This window comes from Arachis ipaensis, chromosome B06 (genome assembly GCF_000816755.2).
Source record: "Arachis ipaensis cultivar K30076 chromosome B06, Araip1.1, whole genome shotgun sequence".
In the NCBI taxonomy this organism is placed as follows: Eukaryota; Viridiplantae; Streptophyta; class Magnoliopsida; order Fabales; family Fabaceae; genus Arachis; species Arachis ipaensis.
Genome location: NC_029790.2, coordinates 31823771 through 31847386, shown reverse-complemented (window position 1 = coordinate 31847386; position 23616 = coordinate 31823771). Strand labels below are relative to the sequence as shown.

The following is a 23616-nucleotide window of genomic DNA, read 5'->3' as shown; positions in this document are numbered from 1 at the left end:
CTTCCCTTAGCTTCCTCTTCAGAGTCCTTTCAGGTTCAGGATCAGCTTCAACAAGAATGTTCTTGACCTTGTTCCTGCTCATATGAAAAAGAAGAGAACAGAAAAGAAAATATGGATTCCTCTATGTCACAGTATAGAGATTCCTTTATGTGAGTAGAAGAAGAGAAGGATAGAAGAAGGAGAAGAAAGAAATTCCAATTTAAATTAAAATAAAAGGAAAAATATTTTTATTTTTATTTTAATTATTAGTTAGAATTCGAAAATATGAAAAGGAATAAAACTAAAATTAAAATTTAAAATAATTAGTTAATTAAAAGGAATTTTTGAAAAAGGAATAGGGGATTTTCAAAAATTAGAGAGAGAAAATTAGTTAGGTGGTTTTGAAAAAGATATGATTGAAATAGAAAACTTTTAAAATCAAATAAAAAGTCAAGTAGTTAATTGAAAAAGATTTGAAAATCAAATTTGAATAGATAGGAAGTTAGAAAAAGATTTTGAAATTAAAATTGAAAAAGATATGATTGAAAGATATTTTGAAAAAGATTTGAAAAGGAAATTTAAAAAGATTTGATTTTGAAAATTAAAGTTGATTACTTGACTAACAAGAAACAAAAAGATATTATTTTAAAATTTTAAAGATTGAACCTTTCTTAATGGGCAAGTAACAACTTGAAATTTTTGAATCAAAATATTAAATGTTAGTAATAAATTCGAAAATATGAAGTAAAAATAAGAAAAAGATTTTGAAAATTAATTTTAAAAATTTTCGAAAATAAAGTAAAAAATGAAAAAGGTTTGATTTTTGAAAAAGATTTGAAAAGGGTAGAATTTTTAAATTGAAATTTTGACTTGATTAGCAAGAAACAACTAAATTTTAAAACTTTTTGACTAAATCAAACCAAGATTTCAAAATTTATGAGAAGAAAAAGGGAAAGATATTTTTTTGATTTTTAAATTTTTAATGATGAAAGAGAAAAACACGAAATTGACACAAAACATAGAAATTATGAATCAAAACAACTAATGCATACAAGAACACTTTGAATGTCAAGATGAACATCAAGAACACTTTGAAGATCAAGATGAACATCAAGACTTATTTTTGAAAATTTTTAAGAAAAGAAAAACATGCAAGACACCAAACTTAGAAATTTTCAAACTTTAGACACTAACAAATTGAAAATGCATATGAGAAACAAGAAAAGACACAAAACATAAAAATGCGAAGATCAAACAAAGCAAATTATCAAGAACAATTTGAATATCAATGAAGAACATTTGATGAATTTTCAAAAATTAAAGGGAAATTAAAACACATGTAATTGACACCAAACTTAAAAATTGACACTTGACTCAAACAAGAAACATAAAATATTTTTGGTCTTATGATTTATTAAATTTTTTTTTGGATTTTTCAAAAATTAATTGGAAAAAGAAAAATAAGGATTTCAAAACTTTTAATGAGAATTCCAGGAATCATGCAATGCTAGTCTAAAGCTCCAGTCCAGGAATTAGACATGGCTCACTAGCCAGCCAAGCTTTCAGTGAAAGCTCCGGTCCAAAACACTAGACATGGCCAATGGCCAACCAAGCTTTAGCAGATCATTACATACAAAAGCTAAATTGCTGAGAAAGACAAAGAAGCTCTTCTCTAATGATAGTTGAAACCTCGGTCCAAAGGATTAGACATGGCTTTACAGCCAGCCAGGATTCAACACATCTCATGAAACTCTAGAATTCATTCTTAAAAATTCTGAAGAACATAGAATAATTTATATATATATTTTGAAAATTTTTCGAAAATAAAAAGAATAAAAACAAAAACTTAAAATTAAAATAAAATTACCTAATCTGAGTAACAAGATGAACCGTCAGTTGTCCAAACTCGAACAATCCCTGGTAACGGCGCCAAAAACTTGGTGCACGAAATCGTGATTGTTCATTCCTTGGTAACGGCGCCAAAAACTTAATACGCACATTCATAATCTTAGTTCTTTTTCACAACTTCGCACAACTGACCAGCAAGTGCACTGGGTCATCCAAGTAATAAACCTTACGTGAGTAAGGGTCAATCCCACGGAGATTGTCGGCTTGAAGTAAGCTATGGTCACCTTGTAAATCTCAGTCAGGCAGATTCAAATGGTTATAGTGAATTGATAGTTAAAATATAAATAAAATATAAGATAGGATAGACATACTTATGTAATTCATTGGTGAGAATTTCAGACAAGCGTGTGGAGATACTTTTGTTCCTTCTGATTTTCTGCTTTCCTATTGTCTTCATTCAATCCTTCTTACTCCTTTCCATGGCAAGCTGTATGTTGGGCATCACTGTTGTCAATGGCTACATCCCGTCCTCTTAGTGAAAATGGTCCTCTACGGTTTCCTGCGTGGCTAATCAGTTGTTGGTTCTCGATCGTGTAGGAATAGGATTTACTATCCTTTTGCGTCTGTCACTACGCCCTACAGTCGCGAGTTTGAAGCTTGTCATAGTCATCCCATCCCAGATCCTACTCGGAATACCACAGACAAGGTTTAGACTTTCCGGATCTCAAAAATGCTGCCAAGTGATTCTAGCTTATACCACGAAGACTCTGATCTCACGGAATGGAAGGCTCTGTTGTCAGGAGAGGCAACCATGCATCGTGGACCAGGAGTCCAAGAGATACACACTCTAGCTTGTTTTCATGTAGAACGGAAGTGGTTGTCAATCACGCGTTCATAAGTGAGAATGGTGATGAGTGTCATATAATCATCACATTCATCATGTTCTTGTGTGCGAATGAATATCTTAGAGAAGAAATAGGCTTGAGTTGAATAGAAAAACAATAGTACTTTGCATTAATTCATGAGGAATAGCAGAGCTCCACACCTTAATCTATGGTGTGTAGAAACTCTACCGTTGAAAATACATAAGTGATAATGGTCCAGGCATGGCCAAATGGCCAGCCCCAATGAAAGTCTAAGATAGCATAAAACTGATCAAAGATCCAAAGATGTAAATATAATAGTAAAAAGTCCTATTTATACTAAACTAGTTACTAGGGTTTACAGAGATAAGTAAATGATGCAGAAATCCACTTTCGGGCCCACTTGGTGTGTGCCTGGGCTGAGCATTGAAGCTTTCACATGTAGAGGTCTTCCTTGGAGTTAAATGCCAGTTTGTAACTTGTTTCTGGCGTTTAACTCTGCTTTGCAACTTGTTTCTGGCGTTTAACGCCAGAATAGGGCAGAAAGCTGGCGTTAAACGCCAGTTTGCATCGTCTAATTTTGGGCAAAGTATGGACTATTATACATTGCTGGAAAACCCTGGATGTCTACTTTCCAACGCAATTGAGAGTGCGCCAATTGGGTTTCTGTTGCTCCAAAATATTCACTTCGAGTGCAGGGAGGTCAGAATCCAACAGCATCTGCAGTCCTTCTTCAGCCTCTGAATCAGATTTTTGCTCAAGTCCCTCAATTTCAACCAGAAATTACCTGAAATCACAGAAAAACACACAAACTCATAGTAAAGTCCTGAAATGTGATTTTATTTAAAAACTAATAAAAATATATTAAAAACTAACTAAATCATTCTAAAAACTATGTAAAAACAATGCCAAAAAGCGTATAAATTATCCGCTCATCAAGCATTCTGAATGGCTTCTGGTGGTCTCCCTTTACTTTCTCATGCTTTAACATGCCATCGCATGCACTGCCACTTTATTCTTTATTTTTATTTACCCAAAAACATCTTCTTTGATTCACGGTACGTCTTGGCAGTTTCACGGTAACTTCGAAAATTCTTTATCGTAAGTTTTGGACAATAATTTCTCGTGTCAACTTCTAATTTAGACACATAACTCCTTCTCGGTATCTTCTTGATTCAATAGGTTTCAATACTCTTCGTAGCTCCTTATCACTATTATTGCGCTCCCTAAGTCCTCGACCCTACGATCTCTATTTCGGCATTGGGCATATAAATCCCTTCTTGATTCCCTTTTTGGTTTACCAGATTTCGACATCTTTAGCGGCTCCTTATTGTCTCGTTACACATCCCGTATCTCATTGATACCATGTTGTAAATTGACAATGGATTTAGTCCGACATTCCCATTCTACACTCTCATCTCCAACTCAGAACTTTAACTTATCTAGCATTTCCTCTTTTGAAATTAGCGTCCAAGAGTCCCTTAGAAACTTCTTGCTTAGGGCGTCTACTACAATCTTATGATATTGCGTCAGCACGTATCTCAGGTCTTCCAATAATACATCATAGTCATTCCCTAAATGGTTCATTAGGCTTAAGAGTTATAAGCATTGGCATAAAGATCAATCTTCTTTCTATGGCTCAGAGGCTTCCATCGTATCCTGGTATTTCGTCCACACGGTGCACTTTATCTCATCTATTTAGTCACGAGCGATATGATCAGTGGGGATTAAGGTTTTGAATTCCCTCGTGTTGTCGCTGGTTTACTTTCATGTTCAAAAGTCTTGCTCTAAAAGATTGACATACACCCTAATAATTGCATCTAAGAGTTATGCGCGATGCAGAATCTAATACAAGTTGATTTTTCAAAGAAATGTTATGTTCAAAGGGACGTACGAGTAACACAAATAGTGTTCACAAGAATTTAAAAGAGAATCTTGCATATGGTTGGCCGGAGTCGTACAAAACTAATGGAATGCACATGAAAAGAAACCTAGTTGCATCTTAGAGAAGAAGTTCGAATCAAAGCTTGAATAGAAAGAATAGGGCAAGTCGAATTGAATAGATTATAGTTGACTTTAAAGGAATGCGATTTCCACAAGAGAGCAACTCCACGCACCGCAGGTCTCCAGAATTCAAGGGTTACGTGATTATATTAGGACGAGTTCAGGCTTATTCCAAAAGAGACAAGCCTTATACGAGTAAGGAATAGAATCAGAAGAACGACGAGTTGGGCTTTTACAGGAAAGACTCAAGATAGAGTTTTCAATGTAAGCCACAAGAGAAAGGCTAGATTAAGCCGTGAAGATTAGTTAGTGCACTCTCGCAAAGAAACACTTAGTTGGACGATTCTCTCTTCCAGTACTCCCTTCAACTCAGTCTTGAGTTTTACTGATTATAATGATGTCTTCACTCGTGGTGCAATCAACACTGATCCGGCTGTTGGCACTAAGTCTATCGTAGACTCACGTTCTCTCTAAGGTGGAAGTTCTGGTACATCTTCAAAAATGGTCTCGAAAAATCTCTCGTATAGAAATTTGGTCTCACCTTTACTTGTCCCTTAATCAATTAGCAACTAAAGGTTAAATCCGCTCTATTCCTCTTCCTCGAAGTCTTTAACGTCACTGGATTTCAAAGGGTAACTCTGCATAGCTCTCGACAGGTCCAATTCCTTAAGTATAATCCACCCTGCTTCCATTTCGTCATTCTGATTCTTATCCTTCAAGAACCTAGCCACACATCTAAGTTAGCTAAGTATCGCCCTATCTCAACAACTAATAGTCTTCGACTAACCATCGGCTCAGACTCTATGATCATCAAAACTTGTCATGCTTCACAATCGGATATTATATATTAATGATATGTAAGGTAGCTAAAAACTCAACTGCTAGTTCATGGTTATCTCAGGTCTGAGAATCGGATTCAGCTGTATTCTGGCGCTTCCTATGTGGACAGTCTCGAGCTATATGCCCCAGCTTTCCGTACTTGTAACATACACCTAATCCGGCCCTGCATGGTCTATTTGGATGGTACTTCTTACATCTTGGGCATCTTAAGTCATCTGGTTGGGTACTGGTTTGCCATTCTAAGTTCGGATCCAGACGGTTGTCATTCCTTCGGTCATTGTTCCGGCGCTGAGAGTGTGAAGCGACAAAACAATTCTTTTTGAAATTCAGATTCCTAGGTGTAATCTTTCCCTTTCTCTTTGTGAAGGGTTCTTGGCGATTACTCCCTGCTACCTCAGTCCTCCTTGAGCTTTCTCCCATTGCCTGACCCGTGTTAACTTACTCCAAATAACCCACTGGTACCCCCGTACTCGGAACATTATGTCCACCTTCATATTCATTACCACCATTGTTGCCAATTCCAGCTTGTGATTCCACCCCATCCATTACTCGGATGGTCGCAGCAGCAACAGCACCAATAGTAGCAACAACACTCGTCATTGCGGTCACGATCTCAATCAAACTATCTACCGGTATGGATACCTCATTAACTCTCCGTCCTCGACCTTGATTGTACTCACGACGGCGCCCACGAGACGCCATTTGGTTCCTGTTGATACCAAACAAGTGATATCAAGGTGATCAGTCTCAATATCCCCAGTCTAGTATTTCAAAGTCCCAGATGCATGCTCATGAGCATTCATGCCACATATATCAGTTAGATACCCTAAATAGCATGTATAGACACCCAGAGTATGCCCAGAAGCATAGTCAGTCCGTCCCTCAGGCTCTATAGGAACGAACTGCTCTGATACCATAATGTAACACCCTACCATACTTAATCTTATGCTTAAGTCATAAGACTGAGATAGTAAGGTATTACGACCTCTAAAAATAGAAATAGTAGTAGTAGTAGTAGTAGTAGTAGTAGTAGTAATATAATAATAATAATAATAATAATAATAATAATAATAATAATAATAATAATAATAATAAGCTCAAGAAACAGAACTACTTGCGTGCTAAGAAACCTAAAGATTATAGATATAAATAAGCAAAAGAACGAAAAGAGAGCCAAGAATACAGTGAAACTAGCTCTTGACTCAGTGATAAACCATTATTTTATGATTTATATTGTGTTTAATTGAGTGGTTTTATCAAGTCTTTACCTACTTATTCATATGGATTGCATGATTTTATAATTCCTTCCTAGTATTGTTTATGGTTGAAAACTTGCTTCCTAGAGACCTTTAATTTGTATATTTTAATTCTCCTTTATACCATTCGATGCCATGATCCGTATGTTAAGTGTTTCAGGCTTCATAGGGCAGGAATGGCTTGGAGAATGGAGAGGAAGCTTGCAAAAATGGAAGGAACACAAGAAACTAAGGAGATAACCAGCGAACACTGACGCGAACGCATGGCTCACGCGAGCGCGTGAAATGAAGAAATCGCAGCGACGCGAATGCGTGCCTGACGCAAACGCGTGGAGTGGAGTCTGCACGAATGACGCGAACGCGTGCCTGACGCGAACGCGTGGCAAGGAAAATAGCCGAACGACGCGATCGCGTGGACGACGCATACGCGTGACCTGCGCGATCTGCAGAAATTGCAAAATACATTGGAGACGATTTTGGGCCGCGTTTTAACCCAGTTTTCGGCCCAAAAGCACAGACTAAATCTAGGGAACATGCAGAGACTCAACACGCATCCACACACATTCAGATACATTGATATTAGGATTACTTTTAGTTTTAGATCAAAATCTAGATTAGCTTTACATTGATAGTTTATGCTTTTGCTTTGGATTTTGGATGCTGAAGAGTCATTACCTCCGTTGAAGACACTACTTTAGTTTGTTTCCTTATTCCTTTACTCTTTTCATGTTGATCATTGACCCTATTCAATTAAGTATGTTGCATTTTGAATTTATTAATATATAGAGTTACTTTTATTTTTAATTAATTTTAAATCTCTATTTTATTTCATTTAATTATGTCTTCTTATATTTTTATGAGTATTAATTCCATGTCAATAGAGTAGATTTTCTGCTTGACATGGGGGTTGATTAAGAGGAGACACTTGAGCTGGAATGCTCAAGTGCTTAGTTAAATTGGATGTTGTTGGCTAATCCTGTACCTACTAACGCTAGACCTTCCCAAGGGAGAGGACTAGGATTTGCGGGTAAGAGTTAGCTCAATCACTTGACTTTCCTTTATTTAGTAAGGGTTAACTAAGCGAAAACAACAACATCTTTATACTACACTTGAGAAGATTCCAACAAGGATAGAACTTCTAATTAATCATTCCCCTAGTCAAGGCTTTTTATTTAGAATATCAGTAATTGTTCTTAGTTTATTTTTATTGCTTCAATTTATAATTATTTTTACTCATTATCAAAACTCAACTTTTCTGGAAAACTCCTGATTAATAAATTAGCATGCTTTCCTGCAACTCGTTGGGAGACGACCTGGGACTCATACTCCCAGTATTTTTTATTTCTAAAATTTGTGACAACCCTTTTTAAATTGAGAAGGCGGATCTTAGCTGGTTGAGAACTGTACTTGCAACGCATCTCGTTTATTAATTTCTTAACTGGTCAATTTCCACCACTATCAATTTTTGGCGCCGTTTCCGGGGAGTTGCAATAGCGTGCTAGATTATTAATTAGTGTACATATTTTATTTTATTTGCATATTTTATTTTTATTTCTGTTACCATGAGCTATATGTCTTTTTCATTGAATGACGCGTTCACTGCCTGATCCGAGCTTAGCCGCTTTTGATCCTGAAATTGAAAGAACTCTTTCACGTATTAGGCGAGCTCGACATCGGTTAGCCTCTGAGGGTGGTGAAGTGATTGTTATCGATTCACCAGTCTCATCTGAGGGTGAATCTGAACCGCCATCTGAGAGCGAGACAAGCTCCTTTACTACTGATCCAGTTGATTCACGTGCAGGTAACATGGCAGAACCTAGGAGAATTACTCTCCAGGAAGCTGGAGCCCCAGATTTTACACTGCAACCTTATCAAGTGCATCATCCAAATCTGGCTACAGATTTTGAATTGAAGACTGCACTAATCAACTTGATGCCCAAGTTTCATGGCTTACCTGCTCAAGAGCCTATTAAGCACCTTAGGAATTTCCAGACAGCCTGTTCTACTGTTAGGCGTAATGGTACAGATGAAACTTCTATCCTGTTAACTGCCTTCCCATTTTCTCTTGAGGGAAAGGCAAGGGAGTGCTATTACTCCCACCCTAAAGCGACTGTTACCAACTGGGATACGCTCAGGAGAGAATTTTTGGAAAAATACTTCCCAGCTGAAGTTACAGATAGACTGAGGAAAGAGATCTCCTGCATTGTTCAAGGAGACTCGGAGACTCTCTATGAATACTGGGAGCGTTTTAAGAACCTTCTAGACGCATGCCTCCATCACATGATTGACATACTAGTGTTGATCAGCTACTTCACTCAAGGCATGAACCCCCAGGATAAGACCACACTGGATGGTGCTAATAATGGTTCCCTGAAAAGGTACAGAACCGCAGATGAAGCATGGCAACTGATCAGCGACTTAGCTGAGTCCACTAGGAATCACAGGCAGAGGTACAGCCACTCAAAAGCTGTTGCAGAGGTTTCTTCTAGCATTGAGACTACTGCTCTTACACAGAGTATATGTGAAATGACCAACCTACTGAAGCAAATGCAGTTGAATCAACAACAAGCACAACAAGCTCAGCCTCACCCACCACAACAGAGCGAACAGTTAGTTCCCCAAAGAGTATGCGGGATCTATGCTGATTATAGTCATTATACTGATGAATGTCCGCAGCTCCAACAGGAAGATAACACTGTGGCAGCTACTCATAACTTCTATGACCGCCCAAATCAAGGATAAAATCAACAAGGCGGCAATTACAACCAAGGTGGAACCTATAACCATGGATGGCAAGACAACTCCAATCATGGTTGGAGAGATAATTCAAACCCTAGTTGGAGGGACAACTATAACAGAGGAGGCAGAGATAATAATGGAAACCAGAGGTGGAATAACAATAACAACAACAGACAGCAGAATCAGAACCAGCCTTGCAGAGCACCTCACCTAAGACAATCTCAAGGATTCCAGCACAACCAACAACAGATTCCTCATATCACCTATTCCAATTCCTCATCAAATGACGAGATGCTCCGTTCTCTTGGACAAGGACAATAAGACATGCAGACGCAGCTGAACTCTACTTTAAATGGTCTGACTGCTACTTTACAAGCTCTCGTCCCCCGGTTAGATTCATCACCTAATTCCACCAATCAACCTTCAAGCTCCAGTGGAATTCCTTCTCAACCCCTACCTAATCCCAAAGGTGGCATCAATGCCATCACTTTGAGGTCTGGAACCACATTGCAGGGGAGGAACCAGGAGGAGCCAAGCTCACCATAACACGTCCCAGCTGAAGATGTAGTGGAAGTGGAAGATGCTGAAGAGGAAGAGGACGTACAAAACATAGTTGAAGAAGAAGCAGCTCAACCGCAGAATGAAACATCAAAGGATGCAGAAGCTGCAAGTAACGCCCTTCCTATCCCATTCCCACAACTTGCAAGGAAGCCCAGAAAGCAGATGGAACTTGACCCCAAAATGGTAGAAATATTCAAAAAGGTTGAGGTAATTGTTCTCCTTTTTTATATTATTCAGCAGGTACCTAAATATGCAAAGTTTCTAAAAGATTTATGCATACATAAAGATAAAATTAATGAATTAGAAATTATTCCTTTAAGTAGTTCTATATCTGCTTTAATGGGAGGTATACATGAAAAATGTAGTGATCCAAGTCCATGTATGGTTAACTGTACCATTTGAGGTGTGATATTTTCTAACTGCATGTGTGATTTAGGAGCATGTGTTAGTATAATGCCATTGTCTATATATGATACTTTGAGGCTCCCTCCCTTAAAAAGCTCGGCAGCTCATTTTGTGTTAGCAGATAAAAGCATTATTACAGTAATTGGAATTGCTGAAGACGTATTAGTGAGCATTAAGGGGCTCACATTTCCCATTGACTTCTATATCCTGGAAATGCCCCCTAATGACTCAAGAAGACCATCATCAATCCTGATTGGAAGACCATTCCTAAAGACTTCAAAGTTCAAGCTGGATGCATTCTCAAGAACTTACTCCTTTGAGATAGATGGCAGAGCAGTGAGTTTCAGTTTAAATAAAGCTATGAAGCATCCTCTGGAAGATCATTCTATCTTCCAATGCGACATCATTGATGAAATTATAGCTGAGGTTCACCAAGAAGAAATGGAAGAGAAGTACATGGAGCAAGGTCCAAGTGTGGGGACACTTTCTGAAAACAATGAAAACCCTTTGCCATTATCACCAACCCCGGATGATCCAGAGCCTAGCTATGAGCAGAAATTAGAATTAAAGCCCCTCCCTCCATACCTAAAGTATGCTTACCTTGAGGATAAGCAGAAGTTTCCAGTTATCATTGCAAGGGAACTCACCTCTCAACAAGAAGAGCAACTGCTCAGTGTGCTGAGAAAACATAAGAAAGCAATTGGATGGAGCTTGGCGGATATAGTAGGCATCAGCCCTCAAGTTTGTGAGCACAGAATATTCTTAGAAGATGGAGCAAAGCCTGTCCATCAGCCTCAAAGAAGATTGAATCCCACCACCTTAGAAGTTGTCAAGAAAGAAATAACTAGACTACTTGAAGCAGATATCATTTACTCCATCTCAGACAGTGAATGGGTCAGTCCAGTACAAGTGGTTCCCAAGAAGTCTGGAGTCACAACAATAAAGAACGAGCACAGAGAGCTCCTGACAACTAGAGTACAGAACTCATGGAGAGTTTGCATTGACTATAGGCGTCTCAACCAAGCCACTCGCAAGGATCACTTCCCCGTTGCCATTCATTAATCAAATGCTTGATCGCCTGTTAGGTAATCCCATTATTGTTTTTTTAGATGGTTATAAGAGAATGCCCTTTGACTTATGCAATGCACCAGCTACTTTCCAAAGATGCATGATGAGTCTTTTCTCTGATCTCATTGAGAACTGTATGGAGGTTTTTATTCATTTAGCCTTTGCTTAGATAGTTTATCTAGAGTATTAGACATGTGTGTTAGTACTAACATTGTATTAAATTTTTAGAAATGTCACTTTTTGATAAAACAAGGAATTGTACTAGGACATGTTGTATCTAATACTGGCATTTCTGTAGATCCAGCAAAGGTGGATGTTATTTCTAGTTTACCTTACCCCTCCTCCCTGAGGGAAGTCCGTTCGTTCCTTGGCCATGCAGGTTTTTACAGGAGATTCATTAACGACTTAAGTAAAGTAGCATTGCCTTTATCCAAATTGCTGCAGAAAGATATAGAGTTTGAGTTCAGTGAGGATTGTATGTGTAACACCCTAACTACCAAAGCTCACGCTTCCGGCTGCGCGACTCTGATAGCTCGAACATTACGACGACTTTTATACTATTTAATATTAAAATATGAGCCTGTTTAAAACTTTAAACCGCAATACCGATCCAAAAACACTTTCGTTCGATAACGTACATCCATAGATACCATACAACTTACAAAAACTCATAAAGAGTACATCCATCTATATAACAAGCATCAACCAATACAATTCATATCCCTCTTACGGAATATACTCTTATAGAATATATCAAGATAAAGGCGAGGGAACAATAAACAATAACTAAAGCAATACAAACATCACTCTTCGTGACTTCTGCGTCCATATCCTGAAAGGAGAAAAATTGTAGGGGGGTGAGAACATCATCCTCGAAAGGGTTCTCAGTAGAGGGCTTTTGGGAATTACTGTAATAAGATACGTGAAGGTAAACCGTACCAGTGATTAATAATCGTCTTATGCCTCTTTTCAAAAACAACGGTTTACAATAAAAGTAAAGTCTGAAATCTTTTCTGAAAGAGGAACCATTCAATTCTCAAAAACCCAAAAGCCTTTCAAAAAGGTTTATCTATGCTGAACCAAAATAGCTTTTCATATTTTTCCAAACCAGAAACACCAAAACCAAAACCAACCATCGGTCCACCAACACATTTCAACCATGGCCCTAGGCCCAAATACTCTAACCAACAACCAATCACCACAGTCCAACAGAGTCGCAAACAAAAATAGGAAGATTCAAGCACAAACAAACAGTTATTGCAAGTAGAACAATTAGCAATTAATCACAAGTAGTCACAAAGGCAAACCAAATACAATATGCACACCCAAACAATGTCAGATAGATGCATATGATGCATGCCTATCCTAGTGGCTGGTGATATCATCTGTCGGTTATAGAGCCAACCCGACAAGTCCTGGTAGCTAACCATTGGACTGTCCCTCTGTCGTGCATCCCCAACTCGAGTTATTCTCGATCATTATCATGATCATAATCATGATCCATATCCAACACCCTCACTGGTGTATATTCACGGGGGCGAGCTCATCCGGGGCTTTTACAGTGCCCGGCCACCCTTACGAAATAGGGTCAACAGAGTCTCGAGTCTCCATCTGGAGCACGTGGTGGCTAGCCACTGCTTTCTTCCAGGGAACTCGTGTCTCAGATAGTGGAAGTGCAAAATCACAATTATCAATATCTCAGCATATATGCATTCAATCTCAGCCATGGATCAACATCCATCTCAGCCATCCGGCTTAAATTCATTATTCATAGTCAGCCATACGGCTCATAACTCATTCGACAATCAACCATAATTCAATATCATACACAACCATTCTGGCTTATAACAAAATAGCACTTCCACCATTCAACATCAACAAATTAATAAAATCGGCATTTAAGCCATAAATCACTTTTTCTCAATTCACTTTACTTTGAAATAAAAAAGGATTCAAAATTTAATCCTTTCCAGCCTTGGCTTTAAAATTCTCATTTCTCAAATCATCCCAAGCTCACAAGCCACTTTTACTCAAAGTAAAGTCCTTTTTAAAACAACGCCACTCTCGGCATCCTCTTTCCAAAACTTCCAAAACCATGGAGATTAAAGGTTTATTTGGAAATATTCAAAATCATCCATCCAACAATGGGATTTTATAACGAAAGTTCCTCGGCAGAGTCTCAAGTCTTTAGGGGAGATTAACATAACTCATTTCCTCAAATTCACTTAAAATCATTAAAACTTTGGCTTCCTGATTTGAGTAACAAAATAGGATCTAAGCCAAATCGAGTCATATAATCAATTACTCCTTTCAAAACCGTTTCCTTTACTTAAACAAAAACCAGCTTCAACCCCATGAGAAATTCTAAAGCGTTTCAAACTGCTCAAAAATTGTTTTAGTCTTGCAAAAATTCAGAATTCAAGGAGTACTTAAAACTTTTCCCAAAACACTTTAAAATGAAACTTGTCAATAAATGTTCAGGTTCTTTCAAATTCACTGAAACTCCTCTAATTGAAACCTTCAAATCAAATTCAAAGGCAAAGCCCTTGCCACATTTAAAATAGCCTTAAAAACATAAGTTTCATCTAAACAACTTTCTCCTAAAAGAGATACAATGCTTTTCTTAAGAAACAAGTCTAAATCACAATTTCCTCTTGAATAATTCATTTCAAAAGCATGAATCATCCCTTTCTTGATAATTCAACTAAAATAGTAGGAGTCTTTAACTCATAATTTTTCCAGACAACATTTCGAAGAAATCCCGGATTCCACCAGAATTTCGGCAGCACCTCCCCTAAAACTTGAACTTTGCCACCCGGTTCGGGTGCCAATAAAACCGTTCCACAATCCTTTTCAACCGTCCAAAATCCAAAAATCAGTTTTAAAGCAAACTAAAACCAACAGTCATATCATTTTCATATCTCAAGGAAACCGTTTCAAAATCAATTTCATTATCAGCCGATAAAACTCATTTCCAAGGCTTTAAAGAAACGGTTCAGCAACAAATCATTTATCAAAATCAAGTCAATTAAAGTAAACCAGGCTCAATCCAAAAGTGTAATATATTTTTCACATTCTCAAGAAAATTAACTTAAGTCAATTCTCAACGGATTACTCTCGATCTCAAATCTTTAAAAGAATCAACTTGAAAACATTCCGTTTCACAAAACCGTACAACAATCTAGCCAAACAACATTTATAATCATTCGAGAAAATCAAACAATACATAAGACTGAATACAATCACCAAGTATACCATGTCTCACATCAGTACCCATATGTAATAAATCCAATATATAAAAATATAGTTTTCGGAAAGCGCCCCTACCTCAAAACGCAATTCCATAACCCAAATGTCTCACAGAGTCCTTTCTGCCTAAACCCGAACTAACGGCAACCAAAACCTCAGCTCCCAGCCACTTTTGCAATAACCAAAGCAACACTAATCATAACATATAATAATCAGGACTTGATCCCACGTTACCAAGACTCATATTCATTAACCAAACACAACATAATACTAATGCGAGATTGTTCGAAACATAATTTCTTACCGAAATAACACAATGAGGCAACTGTGATTTCGAACCGGCCCGACAACAGCTCCGGCAGCGGCCAGAAGCTCCGGTGGATCAACTATAAAAACATAGGGTCAGCAGAGTATCAAGTCTCAACCTGGAGCATGTGGTGGCTAGCCACTGCTACTACCCAGGGAAACTCGTATCTCAGATAGTTGGAAGTGCAAAATCACAATATCAATATCTCAACATATATGCATTTATTCTCAGCCATAAATCAATATTCATTTCAGCCATCCGGCTTAGATTCATGACTCATAGTCAGCCATCTGGCTCACAGTTCGATCCAGAACCAGCCAAAATTCATAATCATACACAGCCATTCCGGCTCATAACAAAATAGCACTTCTACCATCCAACATCATCAAATTCATAAAATCGGCATTTAAGCCATAAATCACTTTTTCTCAATTCATTTCACTTTGAGATCAGATTTCAAATCTTTTAAGCCTTGGCTTTAAAGTTTCCATTTCTCAAATCATCTCAGGCTCACAAGCCCCTTTTTCTCAAGGTGAGTTCCCTTTTTAAAAACAATGCCACTCTCGGCATCCTCTTTCCAAAACATCCATAGCCATGGCAAGTTAAAGGTTTATTTTAAAATATTCAAAATCACCTATCCAACAATGAGATTTTATAACAAAAGTTCCTCGGCAGAGTCCTAAGTCTTTAGAGAAGGTCAACCTATATCAACTCCTTAAAATTCATTGAAACTCTTAAAATCCTAGATTCTCGGTTCAAGTCAATAAAACTGAATTTATTATGAAACCGAATCATACAAAATCACAAGTTCCAACCCGGTCCAAAAATCAATTCACTTGAAACGGAACCAGTTCATTTGAATCAAACCACTTTCAGATTTCTTCTTGAAACCCATTTTTCTAACCTCTTCCAAAATGACTCAAACTTAATTATTTAATCAAAAGTCTAGTTTCCTTTAAAATCACTAAAAGTTCCTTTTTTATATTGAAATCAATATTAGAGCATCATTCTTTCCTTTAGTGATTCAAATGGTAAAAATAGTTCATTTCTAAATAAGTCAAACTCAAGGCATAAAATTCACTTAAATAAATTAAGATCGAAAACATAAATATTCTCTTAATAATCCAAATAATATAATTTCTCAAATCCAGACCTTTTTAAACAACTTTTCAAACAAAGTCTAGGATTTTTATAGAAATTTCGTTAGCACCTCCCCTAAAACTTGGACTTTACCACCCGGTTTGGGTCCCAACTAAACCGTTTTTCAATCCCTTTCAACAGTCCAAAATCCAAAATCAATTCAAAATCAAGCTAAATCCAACAGTCGCACCATTTGCATATCTCAAGGAAACCGTTTTAAAATCAAATCAATATTAACCGATTAAACTCATTTCCAAGGCCTTAAAGAAATGGTTCAGCAACAAATCATTTATCAAAATCAAGTCAATTAAAGTAAACCAGGCTCAATCCAAAAGTGTAATATATTTTTCACATTCTCAAGAAAATTAACTTAAGTCAATTCTCAACGGATTACTCTCGATCTCAAATCTTTAAAAGAATCAACTTGAAAACATTCCGTTTCACAAAACCGTACAACAATCTAGCCAAACAACATTTATAATCATTCGAGAAAATCAAACAATACATAAGACTGAATACAATCACCAAGTATACCATGTCTCACATCAGTACCCATATGTAATAAATCCAATATATAAAAATATAGTTTTCGGAAAGCGCCCCTACCTCAAAACGCAATTCCATAACCCAAATGTCTCACAGAGTCCTTTCCGCCTCAACCCGAACTGACGACAACCAAAACCTCAGCTCCCAGCCACTTTCGCAATAACCAAAGCAACACTAATCGTAACATATAATAATCAGGACTCGATCCCACGTTACCAAGACTCATATTTATTAACCAAACACAACAGAATACTAACGCGAGATTGTTTGAAACATAATTTCTTACCGAAATAACACAATGAGGCAACTGTGATTTCGAACCGGCCCGACAACAGCTCCGGCAGCGGCCAGAAGCTCCGGTGGATCAACTATAAAAACCGCGCAGCATTAAGACTTTCTCGAAATCCAAAAAGGCAGAAACCTCAATTAAAACCCTTACCAGAAGAGTTCTCTGGCGACGGCAGCGAGGTTCTTCGGTGACGGAAACGGGCAAAAGCTTCGGCGGTGGTTTTAGCAGCGGTGGTAAGAATGGCAACCCAGGGGTAACGGCGACGCGGCTCTACCACCAGTGACTGAGGAGAGCAACAGAAGCATTTCCCCCCACTCAATGGCGTCCTCTCCTTCAAATCGGATCGGGGCAGACCTCTAGTAGTGGCGAGGCAGCAGCTTTGAACAGCAAGCCATGGCGATGGAGGACTTCAGCGATGGTGGAAGGGCAGTGGAGGACCTGCGGCGGCGGAGGCACGGCTGCAGAACAGGAACCCCCTTCCGCCGATCTCTCTCTCCTATTCGAGCTTCTCTCTTCGGCCCTCCGTGGATGACGAGGACTCAGACTCCGCAGTGAGGAGGACGACGGCACAAGCATCACGACGGCGGTGGCGAGCTAGTCGGCGACGAGGAGAAAGGCGAAAGCCCCACGCTCGGCCTCTCCCTCTCTACGACGCTACTCTCTGCGAACATCCTCTCGTCGCGGAATGGTGGCAGCAGTGCGGATTAGCAACTTGCAGTGCTGGCGACAACGACGCGACGGCGGTGATGAAGCCCGACGCGCCGGCGTGGCCTCCTCCCTCCTCTCCACTTCTTCTCCTTCGGACATCGTGCATTGTGGATGTTGTGTTTCTAATTCCCCCTCATATTTTCTTTCAGAAGAGCAGTGCATGTGTGTGTTCATCACAGGGTTGTGCAGCAAAGAGGATGAAGGAGAGACTGTTGGCTGCACAGCATGAAGAGAAGGGTTTTTGGGGATGGTGTATCAAAATTAGGGTTAAGGGCATTATGGTAATTTCACATAAAATTGGGAATAATATAGTAATTGAAACCCAATGTAAATCCAACACTAATTGTATATGAAAAAATACTATTTTCTCATCAATTTTACAAATTATTTTCAATAAAATGCCCAAATCTAAAAATTAGAAATAATATCTATTTTTCAAAATAGCAGTATTAATATTTAAAATATTAATTATTTAATTCAAATCATATAGAAATCCTTATTATTTCACAACTACTAACTTTATAATTTAAATACAGAAAATAATCCAATAATTGTAAAATTGGATAAAAATCTCAATTTATTTCAAATTCAATAAATCAAAACTTGCTTTAAATTTATTTAATAGAGAAATTTCTGAAATTAAAGCTACAGAAACACTGAATTAGAAATAATTAGCTAATGATAGCCCTTTTTCAAAGGTTTTGGGTCTTACATTCTACCCACCTTATAAAAATTTTTGCCCTCGAAAATTGATACAAAACGAAGGAAATTTCATAACAGTTCACCCTTGAACACATTTAAGGAAGAAGCAAAAATATCTCAACATATATATATACGGTTTTCAAATACTTGGGTTGTCGTATACATAAGGATACAAAGGTAAGAGTGTGATTGCAAGGCAAACGTTACAAGATAGGCTCAATGCAAAAGATGACATGGTTCAAACATGTGGGAGTAAAGCAAGGCATCGAAGGCCATAAAACATGTTGGGGTTAAAACAACGTGCTTAACATCCGCACACTAATCTCATATCAACCTCAAAGTTTCAACTTTCCAACTCCATCAAGCACTTTACAACCTTTTAGCCAAGCATAAGCCTAACACCCGCAAGCTCGTTTGCAAGGGACAAAACACCCACAACTCATAACGTTGCACACCTACCGCTTCAACTTCCGTATACACATATCACGTCTTAAAGAACTAATGCATCGCGTTACTACGTCTCCAAGTCGCACGTGATATCAAAAAAATTCTCGAGTCTACTCAGAAGGATATAAGATTTAGAAAGGAGAAACAATTATCAAGGGTAATTGATGGGATATTTTCGCGGAGAAACGAATTTCTCCAAAACACCCAAACTTAACCGGCAAGTGCACCAGGTCGCATCAAGTAATAATAACTCACGGGAGTGAGGTCGATCCCACAGGGATTGAAGGATTGAGCAATTTTAGTTTAGTGGTTGATTTAGTCAAGAGAATCAAGATTTGGTTGAGAGATTTGTGATTTGCAGAATTTAAATTGCATAAAAAGTAAAGAAAATGGGTGAATTGCATGAAATTAAAGAGAACTGGAATTTAAAGTGCTGAATCTTAAAGAGCAAAAAATTAAATGGCAGAAACTTAGAACGCAAGAAATGTAAATTGCAGAATCTTAAAGTGCAAGAAATGTAAATGGCTTGAATTGTAAAGGGAATTGGGAGTTGGATTTGCAGGAATTAAACAAGGAAAAGTAAATTGCAACAAACAGAGAAGTAAAGGATGTCTTGAATCAAACCGGATCTTAAAGCAGAAATGTAAATAAGCATGAAAACAGTAAACAGGGAATGGGAAATGGGAAATCCGGATCTCAGGACCCAAGAGACTAGAAAACCAAGTCTAGATCTCAATGCCTTCCTAGATCCAACAAGAACAATTGCAAAGGAAATGTAGATTGCAAAGAAAGTAGATGAAGAAGCAAGTAACCGAAACTGAAATTCAATTAAACAGAAAATTAAACAAGATCCCAAGGTGAGATTGAAACAGAATTTCTTCAACTCTCCACCCAAAATCCAAGACAAGAAAAGTAAAGAGTGCTGGGCAAGAACAAGAAAGAAGAGAGATCAATTCTCCTCCTAAATTCTCTTGAATTAAAACAACAATGCTAAGAAAAATAAAAGTGAGCTCCAAGCAAAACCGAAAAGAAAGCTATTCTGAAAACTCTAAGGGAAGCTCCCTAAAAACTTAAATCCTATGCTATTTATACACTTTCTTCAAATGGTCTTCAAGCCTTCAATTGGGCCTTTGCTCATGATGGAATTGGGTTGAGAGAGGCCTTGGTTAATTGCTCTTGGAGTTTGGAGAAGAACCGAATTGAACCGGGTTGGAATCATGAAAGCTTGAATAAAAGTTGGAGTAAAAGTTAGGGGCTAAGTTTTGCTCCAACTTTTCACATCAGCACCCTTGTTTTGCTGATACCAACGTTGGGGCAAAAGTTAGGGGTCTAACTTTTGCTCCAACGTTGGCCTCCCCTTAGTTATTCATGGCGCCAACGTTAGCCAAAAAGTTAGGGGCTAACGTTGGCGCAAACTTTTGCTAGCCCAGGGAGTTTTTCAGGCGCCAACGTTAGCCAAAAAGTTAGGGGCTAATGTTGGCACAAACTTTTGGTGCATCCAGGGAGTGTTTTTCATGCCAAAAGTTAGCCAAAAAATTAGGGGCTAACTTTTGGTCCAGCTTTTCCCCAAAAGTTAGCCAAAAAGTTAGGGGCTAACTTTTGCTCCAGCTTCTGCCCAAAAGTTAGCCAAAAAGTTAGGGGCTAACTTTTTCTCCAGCTTTTGCTTCCTGGTTCATAATTAATCCAAGACTCAAGTCATTCCTCCTAGCCATTCCTTCTTGCATCAACCTTTCTCCAAGCTTTCTTCACCTATCATTAATCAACCAAACACATCAAAGCTATGCTCAAAATCATGAGATATTCATTCTTTCATAATATATGACAATTATAGCATAAAACCTCATGAAATAGCATGAATTCATACATGGTTGATTAAATCAAAGGAAACATGAAAATCTACCCAATTGGCTTTCTTTTGGCTCAAGAAAGTGCATAATTCAATTGAAAACAAAAGAAAAAGGCTAGTGAAACTAGGCTAAGATGACTTGTCATCAGTAATACTCATAGATTTGAGGGAATGTATCCAATTCCAGATAAACAAGGATGTCCAAGCAAAGAAGTTTGCTAGAAATAAATCGATTGACAACTCTAAAGATAACCCTTGGATCCAAGAAATTCAATAAGACCAATAAGAAGAGAACCAACGCCTTAGTTCGAAACAAATTCAAGTTGAGTCGAAGAAATAGGAGGTTTACAGAAAAGAATATCAAACCCAAGACAAAGCTCACAGAACTCAAGAGCACGATTACAAATACTTTCGAATACATTGTTCATGAAAAAGTCGAAAACTTGCGAAAAAATCACTTTGCAGTCTAGAAGAAAAGTTGAGCAACAAACATTCAAGAGAGTAGCAAAAACATAAACGTGGCTTTACTTCAATACAATTTCATGTTGAAGTAGATCATGTAGAGTTTTAAAAACAAAATGCACACAAGTTTGGCTAAGAGCTAAAATATTTCCTCAAATATTTTAGAAGGATAGTTAGGTGCACAACCTAACCAAAAGAAGTTCATAAAAATTTGGAAGTAATCAAATGCTTGTTCAAAATTCTCAAAATTTCATATTCAAACAAGCGTGTATAAAAGTTTTAGCAAGGACGAAAGGGAAAGTTAAACTCTATTTAAAAAAGAAAATTCGAGGTAACATTTGCTTATAAATTGATAAAGGAAATAAGTGGTGCATTACGAACAGACAGGTTTCCGATAAATATGGAAGCTTCCCAAAACTTCATTTAAAATGGCGCATGCCAACTTTAAATCAACTTTGTCAAAATTGAACAATGGTTTCAATTACAATCGGACAACAGAAAAATAAATTTAGTTTAGAACTTCTTCAAAGAGAATTCAAAACTTCAAAAAGTCCGAAACAAGACTCCAAAAGTATACTTGAAATCACCATCTCAGAAGGATATTCAAGAAAATTAGGATGTACTTAGAAAGGAGTCAAGCCATACAAGGAAGGATCTCAAATCAAGGGAGTTCGAACAATATCCACTAGGCATGAGACATCAAACAAGCTTTCAATTGATTGAAAAGAATACAAAAGTCATAGGAAAAGACAACCCACTCATTAGTAATTTCCCAAGGATAAATCTTTGACTAAAAACTCTTGTAAAGACAATGAGAGGATAAACGATGCACTAATCTGAAACAAATTAAACTGACTCATATTGGAATGAGATTCACAAAAAAAGAAAACTGAGATTGATTGTAGTGCTCACAAAAGGTAGATGTATAGTTAAAAACAGAATCACATATGACATTCATAGAGGTGAACAACTTAAGAAGGAGCGAGTCTGTTCATAAGAAGAAAGCTATGAGTCCAACATTTTCAAAAGAACATCAATGGCATAAACCATGTAGTATGCTAAATCAAACTCAATTAAAAATAAGTTAAGTGAAGCTTATCAAACAAAACTCAACCGGAATAAAAGCGACAAATCCTCCCTTTCCGGAATTTTGAAAAATACCCAAATACATAATTAAATGAAGATGTGCATTGGAGCTATAGTAGAATCACTAGAAAGTCAATTTACTTTTAAAGTAAGTGCAGTCCCGTAAATCAGTAAAAGTACAGTCGAGGTATTAGAAATAAATAGTTGTTAAACTGTATAAGAAATCCTCAAAGTTTCACATATAGATAAGTATATATCTTGTTAACAGAAATTTATAAAATCTCAAAATTGGCTGTGTCACTGTTAAGTAAGAGAAACACTGAATCAACAATTTCTCTAGGAATGGACTCGGAATCAGGAGTTAAAAATACACAGCGCTCTAAGACAAGTTCAAAGCTATATCACAGAATACAACAATCAAAAAAGAACTCAAATAGAGAAAGATAGATACAACAAGGATTTCAAATAAGCATATACAATTAGGATCAAACAAGAATGCATATGAATAGAGGAATAGAGTTGAAGTATCAGACTACTTTTCAAGAGGACTAGCAAACAAGAACTTCATGTTAGGATATAAAAGAACAGGTCAACTCGAACAGGATTCAAGACACACAACTGAATCGCCTCGAGAAATAGTTTCTAACGTTCCCAAAACCCGCGATTCACTTTACTCAAAACTCGTATAACATCTATGATAACCCATCAATACCTTCATGTACATAATTCACTAGTATTAAGCCGGCCAAACTTAATACCAAGAATTATGCAATGCAAGACTAACAGCGTTAATCAATAGACCGTCATGTGCATAAAGCTCTAATTCTCGTCATTCGACAAGACCTAATACATGACAAACACTCAGAGTATGCAACTGAAGCATAGTCGGTCCATTCCTCAGGCTCTACAAGAAGGACTGCTCTGATACCATAATGCAACACCCTAACTATAAGAATGTCACGCTTCCGGCTGCGCCACTCTGATAGCTCGGGTATTACGACGACTCTTAATTTATTTAGTACTAAAATATGAGCCTGTTTAAAACTTAAACCGTATTTTTTTTTCAAAACACACACACACACACACACACACACACACACACACACACACACACACACACACACACACACACACACACACACACACACACACACACACACACACACACACACACACACACACACACACACACACACACACACACACACACACACACACACACACACACACACACACACACACACACACACACACACACACACACACACACA

The 23616-nt window shown here is 37.6% G+C and overlaps 1 long non-coding RNA gene across 1 annotated transcript; it reads right to left on the bottom strand.

The window, feature by feature from the left end:
* On the bottom strand, positions 16915-17298 carry LOC110263281. The gene is made up of 2 exons (XR_002348640.1): positions 17245-17298; positions 16915-17173 (listed from the first exon to the last, which is right to left on the bottom strand). It is a non-coding gene; the product is annotated as an uncharacterized LOC110263281 (long non-coding RNA).